The 12,762-nt window shown below is 39.8% G+C and overlaps 1 non-coding gene across 1 annotated transcript; it reads right to left on the bottom strand.

Moving 5' to 3' along the window:
* Positions 1-11,797: 11,797 nt before the first annotated feature.
* On the bottom strand, positions 11,798-11,905 carry LOC130983789 (small nucleolar RNA R71). The gene has a single exon (XR_009087765.1). It is a non-coding gene; the product is annotated as a small nucleolar RNA R71 (small nucleolar RNA).
* Positions 11,906-12,762: the final 857 nt, after the last annotated feature.

Genomic DNA, 12,762 nt, shown 5'->3' with positions numbered 1-12,762 from the left:
AGTAAGGAATGGAGGTCTGTAGCCCAAAGCCAGAAAGTTCCTGCTGTGAGGAATGATCTTCCGACACTCCGCAGCAGGTGGCCTCTCATCAACGTCCTCCCAAGGCACGTCAGCCCAACGGCCTAGCTGTGTAACCAGATAAGTGAAGTGGAGGGTACCTCTGATATGGACCCTGGCCATATAGTGCCGGATGAATCGTGGTAGGTACAGGTCCTTACCCTCCATCACACACCAGAGGAGGGTGATCATGGCAGCAGGCAGCTCTGTCTCATGAGTGCTTGGCATAATAAAGTTACTCAAGATCTGGTTCCAGAGTCGAGCCTCATCATTCAAGTATTTCCGCTTGATTTCTTTAGGCATGGTGGTGTTCGTACCCATGACCCATGGGACAGTAGGGTCAAGGGCTATCCTCTCCTTGACAGCATCCCAGTCAAATCTCAAAAAGCGCATGTCCTCTTCAGCCTTTTAGTAACCATCAGGCTGATCAGACTTAGGCGGAAGGTGCAGAATATCCTCAATGACCTCTTCAGTGACCAGTATCTGTTTCCCTCTGAGGTGCACTGCATCCAGGGAAGTCTTGAAATAATTGCAGTAAAACTCTCTTACCCAGGAAGCATTTACCTCAGCCAAGTTTCGCTCTAAGAAGAACCAGCTTCGGTGTTTGATCTGATCGGAGGTGTACTGCTGTAGTTCTTCTGAAATTTTCAAAGTCCTTTCCAGGTACAGATTTCTAAAGGTAGCAAACATTGGAAACTTCAGCTCACAGTACCGGTTTGCAAACATAATAGAATCATTGTCTGGGAGGAGCTGGTCAGCCTTCTCCTGCGTGGTAAAGTGCTTGTCCCGCCAGGATTCATCATGCAGAAGTTCCAGGAGAGACATAGAGGATTCACCTCTTTTCCATTTGCCAGTTGTTGCCTTTCCTTTTGCCTTTCGCTGAGGGTCAGACATTCTGAAAAGAGAAACAGAAATTTGAGATATAATAAAAGCAGAAAAACAGGTAGGCAAATAACAAGATAAGCAGTAAGTGGCAAAGGAGCAGTAGAAGAATAGAATGAGTTAAGGAAATGTATATTTTGGAGTGTGACGGAGTTGAAAAGCTAAGATGAGAAGTCACATAACAAAATATGTTAGAAGGGAAAGCTTGTTAAATAGGAAAAACAATTATCATGTCATAAGTGAAATTAATTTAAAGAAGTAGTGAAAAGGGGAAGTGGGAAGTTAGAAAGTTAAAATTGGGTAAAATTGAAAAAGAGGTTAGAAAGAGAAAATCAGTGAGTTAGTGAAAAGGAAGTCAGAGTAAGTGACATGATGATTGGTTTCCAAGTAATAAGAATTTCACAAATTTAAACAACAGTTAACGCATATTCAAGCAGGGATAACAGAATATTGATGACGATTCATATAGATATAGAAGGAGTAAAAAGCAAAATCAAATCGTCAATAATGCGATTTATTAACCAAAAAATCAAAAGGAATAAAAATTGCTGGCCCGTGCATTCAAGAATGGGTTCGGTTGATTAATTGGAAAAATTGAGAAATGCCAGAACCAAATCTTGAATGTAAAAGGAAAAGTAATTTGTAGAAAATTGGGTAGCATTCTGGCTAAAATCGGATGTTTTCCAGAAAACAAATAGCAAGACTCAGTTCATATGAATTAAAATAAGGCTGCACAAATAGCAAGAATAAGAAAGAGCAGTGTAACAGCAGCATGAAACAGGTAAGAGCAGCATATGAACAGGATCAACATCATAGCCAGAATAAATGGCAGAACAGATAAACAGATAGCAGGAATGGTGCAATTATCAGTCCTAAATCCACTAACCAGATCCTAGCTACCTAACCACCTAGAATCCACTACAAACATTCATCTCTATTGGTGCACAAAATTGCAATCCCACTCTTTGGCAATTCGCACAACTAACCAGCAAGTGCACTGGGTCGTCCAAGTAATACCTTACGTGAGTAAGGGTCGAATCCCACAGAGATTGTTGGCTTGAAGCAAGCTATGGTTATTTTATTATTCTTAGTCAAGATATCAATTATAATTATCAGTTTGAATTACGAAAAATAAAAGAGCATAAAATAAATACTTGTTATGCAGTAATGGAGAATATGTTGGAGTTTTGGAAATGCTTTGTCTTCTGAATTCCTGTAATGTAATATTCAACTCATGCCAAAGTGCAAAGTTCCTTCCATGGCAAGCTGTATGTAGGGTGTCACCATTGTCAGTGGCTACCTCCCATCCTCTCATTGAAAATGGTCCAGATGCTCTGTCACAGCACGGCTAATCATCTGTTGGTTCTCGATCATGTCGGAATAGGATCCATTGATCCTTTTGCGTTTGTCATCACGCCCAGCAATCGCGAGTTTGAAGCTCCTCATAGCCATTCAATCCTTTAATCCTACTCGGAATACCACAGAGAAGGTTCAGACTTTCCGGATCCTCAAGAGCGGCCGCCATCAATTCTAGCTTATACCACGAAGATTCTGATTAAGGAATCTAAGAGAAGCTCATTCAATCTGATGTAGAATGGAGGTGTTTGTCAGGCACACGTTCATGGATTGAGGAAGGTGATGAGTGTCACAGATCATCACCTTCTTCATAGTTAAGCGCGAATGAACATCTTAGATAGGAACACGCACGTTTGAATGGAGAAACAGAAACAATTGCATTAATTCATCGAGACGCTGCAGAGCTCCTCACCCCCAACAATGGAGTTTAGAGACTCATGCCGTCAAAGAGTATAAAATTCAGATCTAAAAATGTCATGAGGTGCAAAATAAGTCTCTAAAAGTTGTTTAAATACTAAACTAGTGACCTAGGTTTACAGAGAATGAGTAAACTAAGATAATTGGTGCAGAAATCCACTTCTGGGGCCCACTTGGTGTGTGCTGGGGCTGAGACTTAAGCTTCTCACGTGCTTGGGCTGTTTCTGGAGTTGAACGCCAGGTTGTAACGTGTTTTGGGCACTGGACTCCAACTTGTAACCTGTTTCTGGCGCTGGACGCCAGACTGTAACATGGAACTGGCGTTGAATGCCAGTTTACGTCAACTATCTTCGCGCAAAGTATGGAATATTATATATTTCTGGAAAGCCCTGGATGTCTACTTTCCAACCAAATTGAGAGCGCGTCAATTGGACTCCTGTAGCTCCAAAAAATCCATTCCGAGTGCAGGGAGGTCAGGATCCAACAACATCAGCAGTCCTTTTTCAGCCTAACTCAGATTTTTGCTCAGCTTCCTCAATTTCAGCCAGAAAATACCTGAAACCACAGAAAAACACACAAACTCATAGTAAAGTCCAGAAATATGATTTTTGCCTAAAAACTAATAAAATTATATTAAAACTAATTAAAACATGCTAAAATCTACATGAAAATACCCCCAAAAAGCGTATAAAATATCCGCTCATCACAACACCAAACTTAAACTGTTGCTTGTCCTCAAGCAACTAGATAAATAAAAGAGGATACAAAGAAAATCAAGAAGCAATAATATCTCAGAGTTTTAAGTGAAGCTCAGATTCTAATTAGATGAGCGGGGCTAGTAGCTTTTTGCTTCCAAACAGTTTTGGCATCTCACTTTATCCTTTGAAATTCAGAATGATTGACATCCATAGGAACTCAGAATTCAGATAGTATTATTCATTCTCCTAGTTTAGTATGTTGATTCTTGAACACAGCTACTTTATGAGTCTTGGCCGTGGCCCTAAGCACTTTGTTTTCCAGTATTACCACCGGATACATAAATGCCACAGACACATAACTGGGTGAACCTTTTCAGATTGTGACTTAGCTTTGCTCAAGTCCCCAATTAGAGGTGTCCAGAGTTCTTAAGCACACTCTTTTGCTTTGGATCACGACTTTAACCACTCAGTCTCAAGCTTTTCACTTGGACCTGCATGCCACAAGCACATGGTTAGGGATAGCTTGATTTAGCCGCTTAGGCCTGGATTTATTTCGTTGGGCCCTCTTATCCATTGATGCTCAAAGCCTTGGATCCTTTTCACCCTTGCCTTTTGGTTTAAAGGGCTATTGGCTTTTTCTACCTCTTTTGCTTTTTTTTTTCGCAAATTACTGACTTTTTTTTCGCAAGCTTGTTTTTCACTGCTTTTTCTTGCTTCAAGAATAAATTTCATGATTTTTCAGATCATCAATAACATTTCTCTTGTTCATCATTCTTTCAGGAGCCAACAATTTTAACATTCATAAAATTCAATATAAAAAATATGCACTGTTCAGGCATTCATTCAGAAGACAAAAAGTATTGCCACCACATATAAATAATTAGAATTTTCCTTATTAAGAACTCGAAAAAATATTGCCTCTTTATTCTAAAAATCTACTATTTTATTCATGTTTGATGATGATGAGAAAAATAAATTATAGCTTAATTGGAGATAAAATCAAAATAGAGATACTAATTACTACTACTAATATATATAACTTCTAAGGTAAATTCATAATAAGAACAGTTATCACAGAGTTAAGGCAAAGATTAGGACTCAACAACCTTTATTTTGGGAAGTGGGTGTTCCTCTAGTCTGTGGGATGCTTGATCCTTCAAGAGATAATTTCTGACGCTTCAGTTCCTTCAAGTCACATCTTTGCTCTTCCTGTTCCCTTAGGTGCCATGATCTTGATGAGTTTTAGCTCAGTGATCATGGCAAATCACACCAAACTTAGAGGTTTGCTTGTCCTCAAGCAAAAGAAAGGATAGGAGAGGAATAGAGGGAGAGGCAATTTCGAAATTCAAAAGATATGATGAGTTGAAAAAGATTTGAAAAAGAGTTGGATTGGAAAAAGATTTGCGTTTATGGATTAAGATACATTTGATATTTTTGAAAAAGGGATTTTAGAAATTAGGATAAAAATTTTTGGAATTGAAGGATGATATTTTGAAACATGTTTATGCAAGAAATCATGAATTGAAACATAAAAATTAGAAAATTTGTGAAGAAAAACGAATTTTACCTCCTCCCTACCATTCTGGCGTTAAACTCCCAAACGCTGCATGTTTTGGGCGTTTAACGCCCAATTGCTGCTTCTCCTGGGCGTTCAACGCCTAGCTGTTGCTTCTTTCTGGCATTGAACTCCAGGAAGTCCTTTGTCACTGGGCATTTTTCTGAACACCCAGGACGCTGTAACTCTCGCGTTAAACGCCCCGAAGGAGCTTCTTTCTGGCGTTTAATGCCCAGATGGCTATCCTTACTGGCATTAAACGCCTACTGGATGCTTCTTTTGGGCGTTCAATGCCCAAACTATTTCTTACTTGCTTTTTCACGCCAGTGAGCTTCCAAATTCCCTTGTAACTCTATGAATTCAAGCAATTGCTATTTTACCTTGAAGATACTTGACATATACCTGTAAAAATCAATTAATTAACAAATAAACTTTGTAAATGGCTGGGTTGCCTCCCAGCAAGCGCTTCTTTATTGTCTTTAGCTGGACTATTACTGAGCTTTAATCAAGTCTCAGTTTTGAGCATTCTTGCTCAAAATTGCTTTCAAGATAATGTTTAACTCTTTGTCTATTAACAATGAACTTTTTGTTAGAATCATTATCCTAAAGCTCTACGTATCCACATGGTGACACACTTGTAATCATATATGGACCTCTCCACTGGGATTTCAATTTCCCTGGGAATAATCTGAGCATAGAATTAAATAGCAGAACTTTCTTCCCTGGCTCAAAGACTCTGGATGACAATTTCTTATCATGCCATCTTTTTGCTTTCTCTTTGTAAATTTTTGCATTCTCGAAAGCATTGAGTCTAAATTCCTCTAGCTCATTTAACTGGAGCAATCCTTTTTCTCCAGCTAACTTGGCATCAAGGTTCAGGAATATGGTTGCCCAGTAGGCCTTATGTTCCAGTTTCACTGGCAAATGACATGCCTTTCCATACACAAGCTGGTATGGAGAGGTCCCTATAGGGGTCTTGAATGCTATTCTGTATGCCCACAGAGCATCATCCAAGCTTCTTGCCCAATCCCTTCTACGGTTAATCACAGTCCGTTCTAGGATTCTTTTGAGTTCTCTATTTGAGACTTCAGCTTGTCCATTTGTCTGTGGGTGATATGGAGTGGCCACCCTGTGGCTAACTCCATAACGAACCAAAGCAGAGTAAAGCTGTTTATTGCAGAAATGAGTGCCCCCATCACTGATTAGTACTCTAGGGGTGCCAAATCTGTTGAAGATGTATTTCTGGAGGAATTTTAACACTGTCTTAGTGTCATTAGTGGGTGTAGCAATAGCTTCCACCCATTTGGATACATAATCCACTACCACCAGAATATAAGTGTTTGAGTATGACGGTGGGAAAGGCCCCATGAAGTCAATACCTCATACATCAAACAACTCAATCTCCAAGATCCCTTATTGAGGCATGGCATAACTGTGAGGCAGATTACCAAATCTTTGGCAACTGTCACAATTAAGTACAAACACTCGGGAATCTTTATAGAGAGTAGGCCAGTAGAAGCCACATTGGAGGACTCGCGTGGCTGTTCGCTCACTTCCAAAATGTCCTCCATATTGTGATCCATGGCAATGCCATAGGATCTTCTGCGCTTCTTCTTTAGGCACACATCTACAAATTACTCCATCTGCACATCTCTTGAAGAGATATGGTTCATCCCAAAGATAGTACTTTGCATCTGTGATCAATTTCTTTGATTGCTGCCTACTGTACTCTTTGGGTATGAACCTCACTGCCTTGTAGTTTGCAATGTCTGCAAACCATGGCACTTCCTGGATGGCAAAGAGTTGCTCATCCGGAAAGGTTTTAGAGATCTCAGTAAAAGGGAGGGACGCCCCTTCTACTGGTTCTATTCGGGACAGGTGATCTGCTACTTGGTTCTCTGCTCCTTTTCTGTCTCTTATTTTTATATCAAACTCTTGCAGAAGTAACACCCATCTGATGAGTCTGGGTTTTGAATCCTGCTTTATGAGTAGATATTTAAGAGCAGCATGATCAGTGTACACAATCACTTTTGATCCTACTAAATAGGATCTAAACTTGTCAATGGCGTAAACCACTGCAAGCAACTCTTTTTCTGTGGTTGTGTAATCCTTCTGTGCATCATTTAAAACACGACTGGCATAGTAAATGACGTGCAGAAGCTTGTCATGCCTTTGTCCCAACACTGCACCAATGGCATGGTCACTGGCGTCACACATTAATTCAAATGGTAATGTCCAGTCTGGTGCAGAGATGACTGGTGCTGTGACCAGCTTAGCTTTCAGAGTCTCAAATGCCTGCAGACACTCCTTATCAAAGATAAATGGCGTGTCAGCAGCTAGCAGATTACTTAGAGGTTTGGCAATTTTTGAAAAATCCTTTATAAACCTCGTATAGAATCCTGCATGCCCCAGAAAGCTTCTAATTGCCTTAACATTGGCTGGTGGTGGTAATTTTTCAGTTACATCTACCTTAGCTTGATCCACCTCTATTCCCCTGTTCGAGATTTTGTGCCCAAGGACAATTCCTTCAGTCACCATAAAGTGACATTTTTCCCAATTTAAAACTAAGTTAGTCTCTTGGCACCTTTTTAGAACAAGTGCTAGATGGTCAAGACAGGAGCTGAATGAGTCTCCAAATATTGAAAAGTCATCCATGAATACTTCCAGAAATTTTTCCACCATATCAGAGAAAATTGAGAGAATGCACCTTTGAAAGGTTGCAGGTGCATTGCACAAGCCAAATGGCATCCTTCTGTATGCAAATACTCCAGATGGACATGTTAATGCTATTTTCTCTTGATCCTGGGGATCTACTGCAATTTGATTATAACCTGAATATCCATCCAGGAAGCAGTAGTATTCATGACCTGCTAGTCTTTCCAGCATCTGGTCTATGAATGGTAAAAGAAAATGGTCCTTTCTGGTAGCTGTATTGAGCCTTCTATAATCAATACACATACGCCACCCTATAACTGTTCTTGTAGGAACTAGTTCATTTTTTTCATTAGGAACTACTGTCATGCCACCTTTCTTAGGGACAACTTGGACAGGGCTTACACAGGGGCTATCAGAAATAGGATAAATGATCCCAGCCTCTAGTAATTTAGTGACCTCCTTTTGCACCACTTCCTTCATGACTGGATTCAGCCGCCTTTGTGGTTGAACCACTGGCTTGGCGTCACCTTCCAATAGAATCTTGTGCATGCATCTGGCTGGGCTAATGCCCTTAAGATCACTGATGGACCACCCAAGAGCTATCCTGTGTGTCCTTAGCACTTGAATTAGTGCTTCCTCTTCCTGTGACTCTAAGGTAGAGCTTATGATTACAAGAAAGGTATCACCTTCTCCCAGAAATGCATATTTGATGAGCGGATAATTTGTACGCTTTTTGGCACTGTTTTTAGTATGTTTCTAGTAGGATTTAGTTAGTTTTTAGTATATTTTTATTAGTTTTTAGTTAAAATTCACTTTTCTGGACTTTACTATGAGTTTGTGTGTTTTTCTGTGATTTCAGGTATTTTCTGGCTGAAATTGAGGGACTTGAGCAAAAATCTGATTCAGAGACTAAAAAGACTGCAGATGCTGTTGGATTCTGACCTCCCTGCACTCGAAGTGGATTTTCTGGAGCTACAGAAGCCCAATTGGCGCGCTCTCAACGGCGTTGAAAGTAGACATTCTGGGCTTTCCAGCAATATATGATAGTCCATACTTTGCCCAAGATTTGATGGCCCAAACCGGCATTCAAAGTCACCTTCAGAATTCCCAGCGTTAAACGCCGGAACTGGCACCAAAGTGGGAGTTAAACGCCCAAACTGGCACAAAAGCTAGCGTTTAACCCCAAGAAGAGTCTCTACACGAAAATGCTTCAATGCTCAGCCCAAGCACACACCAAGTGGGCCCGGAAGTGGATTTTTATGTCATTTACTCATCTTTGTAAACCCTAGGCTACTAGTTCTCTATATATAGGACCTTTTGCTATTGTATTTTCATCTTGGTTCTTCTGGTTCCCTCTTTGGGGCCGATGCCAATGATCACTCTTGTTCTTATGTATTTTCAACGGTGGAGTTTCTACACACCATAGATTAAGGTGTGGAGCTCTGCTGTATCTCGAGTATTAATGCGATTACTATTGTTCTTCTATTCAATTCAGCTTGTTCTTGTTCCAAGATATCACTTGTTCTTCAACTTGATGAATGTGATGATTCGTGACACTCATCATCATTCTCACCTATGAACGTGTGACTGACAACCACCTCCGTTCTACCTTAGATTGGGTGGATATCTCTTGGATTCCTGATACACGACGCATGGTTGCTGCTCGCCTGACAACTGAGCGCTCGCCTGACAACTGAGCGCTCGCCTGACAAACGAGCCAGTCATTCCGTGAGATCAGAGTCTTCGTGGTATAAGCTAGAATTGATGGCGGCATTCAAGAGAATCCGGAAGGTCTAAACCTTGTCTGTGGTATTCTGAGTAGGATTCAATGATTGAATGACTGTGACGAGCTTCAAACTCGCGATTGTGGGGCGTTAGTGACAGACGCAAAAGAATCACTGGATTCTATTCCGACATGATCGAGAACCGACAGCTGGATAGCCGTGCCGTGACAGGGTGCGTTGAACATTTCCACTGAGAGGATGGGAGGTAGCCACTGACAACGGTGAAACCCTTGCATACAGCTTGCCATGGAAAGGAGTAAGAAGGATTGGATGAAGACAGTAGGAAAGCAGAGAGACGGAAGGGACAAAGCATCTCCATTCGCTTATCTGAAGTTCTCACCAATGAATTGCATAAGTATCTCTATCTTTATCTTTATGTTTTATTCATCATCTATACCCATTTGAGTCTGCCTGACTAAGATTTACAAGGTGACCATAGCTTGCTTCATACCAACAATCTCTGTGGGATCGACCCTTACTCGCGTAAGGTTTATTACTTGGATGACCCAGTACACTTGCTGGTTAGTAGTGCGAAGTTGTGATAAAGAGTTGAGATTGCAATTGTGCGTACCATGTTGATGGCGCCATTGATGATCACAATTTCGTGCACCAAGTTTTTGGCGCCGTTGCCGGGGATTGTTGAGTTTGGACAACTGACGGTTCATCTTGTTGCTTAGATTAGGTATTTATCTTCAGAGTTCTTAAGAATGAATTCTAGTGTTTCAAGGTGATGTTCTTATTATCACCAAGGCTGATTGATTCTCATCAATTTAGCTCTTGAATGCAATGTCCTGCTGAAGCTTGGCTACCCATGTCTAATTTCTTTAGACTAAAGCTTTAGACTAACATTGCATGATTCCTGGAGTTCTCATTAAGAATTTTGATACCTTTATTTTCTTTTCCACTTAATTTTCGAAAAGTCCAAAAAAATTACAAAATCATAAAAACCAAAAAATTTATTTTATGTTTCCTATTTGAGTCCAGTGTCTTATTTTAAGTTTGGTGTCTTGCATGCATTGTTTATTTGATCTTGGTTCTATTTTCAAGTTAATAATACAGAGAACTGAAGATTCAGTACATGCAGCAGAGGAATTACACAGAAAAAGCTGGGCGTTCAAAACGCCCAGTGAAGAAGGAAAACTGGCATTTAAACGCCAGCCAGGATACCTGGTTGGGCGTTTAACGCCCAAAAGGGTAGCATTTTGGGCGTTAAACGCCAGAATGGATACCATTCTGGGCGTTTAACGCCAGGATGGCACAAGAGGGAAGATTCTGTTTTCAAGTCAAATTTTTTTTTAAGTTTTCAAAATTTTTCAAAATCAAATCTTTTTCAAATCATATCTCTTCAAATCAAATGTTTTCAAAATCAATTCCTTTCCTTTTTCAAAGATACTTGCTAACAATTAATGATTTGATTCAACATTTCAAGTAAGTTGCCTTTTCTATTGAGAAAGGTTTAATGTTTGAATCATATCTTTTCTTGTTAGCCAAGTCATTAATTTTCAAAATCAAATCTTTTTCAAAATAGTTTTCAATCATATCTTTTTAATTTCTTATTTCAAAATATTTTTCAAAAATCACTTGATTTCTTTCCCACTTTTTGTTTTCGAAAATTATCAATCAAAATGTTTTTAAAATCTTTTACTTAATTTTCGAAAATTTCTTCCCCTCTTCTCACATCCTTCTATTTATGGAGTACCACTCCTCCTCAATGCACAATTCGAACTCTATCTGACTAAGTTCGAATTCTTCTCCCTCTTCCTTCTATTTTTCTTTTCCTCTGACACCTCAAGGAATCTCTATACTGTGACATAGAGGATTTCATCTTTTCTTGTTCTCTTCTCTTTCATATGAGCAGGAGCAAAGACAAAAGCATTCTTGTTGAGGCTGATCCTGAACCTGAAAGGACCTTGAAGCGAAAGCTAAGAGAAGCTAAGGCACAACTCTCTGTAGAGGACCTAACAGAAGTCTTCAAAGAAGAAGAACCCATGGCAGCCAAAAACAACAACAATGCCAACAATGCAAGGAAGGTGCTGGGTGACTTTACTGCACCTACTCCCGACTTCTATGGGAGAAGCATCTCTATCCCTGCCATTGGAGCAAACAACTTTGAGCTTAAGCCTCAATTAGTTTCTCTAATGCAACAGAATTGCAAGTTCCATGGACTTCCACTGGAAGATCCTCATCAGTTTTTAGCTGAGTTCTTGCAAATCTGTGACACTGTCAAGACTAATGGGGTTGACCCTGAGTTCTATAGACTTATGCTATTCCCTTTTGCTGTAAGAGACAGAGCTAGGATATGGTTGGACTCACAACCTAAAGAAAGCCTGAACTCTTGGGAAAAGCTAGTCAATGCCTTCTTGGCAAAGTTCTTTCCACCTCAAAAATTGAGTAAGCTTAGAGTGGAAGTCCAAACCTTCAGACAGAAGGAAGGAGAATCCCTCTATGAAGCTTGGGAAAGATACAAACAATTGATCAGAAAATGTCCTTCTGACATGCTTTCTGAATGGAGCATCATAGGTATTTTCTATGATGATCTGTCTGAACTGTCCAAGATGTCATTGGATAGCTCTGCTGGAGGATCTCTTCATCTGAAGAAGACGCCTGCAGAAGCTCAAGAACTAATTGAAATGGTTGCAAATAACCAATTCATGTATGATGTGCGGAAAACGATCCGACACAAAACTCACCGGCAAGTGTACCGGGTCGCATCAAGTAATAATAACTCACATGAGTGAGGTCGATCCCACAGGGATTGAAGGATTGAGCAATTTTAGTTTAGTGGTTGATTTAGTCAAGCGAATTAAGTTTTTGTTGAGTGGTTTGTATTTAACAGAAGCTAAATTGCTCGGAATGTAAAGGGAGAGGGGAGAATTGCAGTAAATTAAAGAGCAGGAAAGTAAACTTGCAGAATCTTAAAGAACAAGAAAGTAAATGACTGAAACTTAAAGTGCAAGAAATGTAAATTGCAGTAACTTAAATTGCAAGGAATATAAATTGCTTGAATGTAAAAGGGATTTGAGGACAGGGATTTCAGAATTTAAGCAAGAGAAATTGAATTGCAACAATCAATAGAACAGAAATTGAATTAGAAGCAATTAGAACTCAAACAGAAGGAAATTAAATGCAGCAAAGGTTCACAGAAGAACCAAGAGTAAATTGTGACCTCAGGACTCCAGAGACTAGGTAGCTAAGCCTAGATCTCAATTGCCTTCCCAGATCCAAGGTCACAAAGCAATTAAGAAGAAATTGAAGAAGAAGCAGTAAAGGAAATGTGTTTGAATTCAATTATGCAGAAATGAAATCAAAGAGATTTTGAATGGAGATTGAGACAGAATTTCCTCAATTCTTCACACCC

This window comes from Arachis stenosperma, chromosome 5 (assembly GCF_014773155.1).
Source record: "Arachis stenosperma cultivar V10309 chromosome 5, arast.V10309.gnm1.PFL2, whole genome shotgun sequence".
In the NCBI taxonomy this organism is placed as follows: Eukaryota; Viridiplantae; Streptophyta; class Magnoliopsida; order Fabales; family Fabaceae; genus Arachis; species Arachis stenosperma.
Note: the sequence above shows the minus strand (reverse complement) of the source record. Positions and strands in the feature narration are given on the sequence as shown.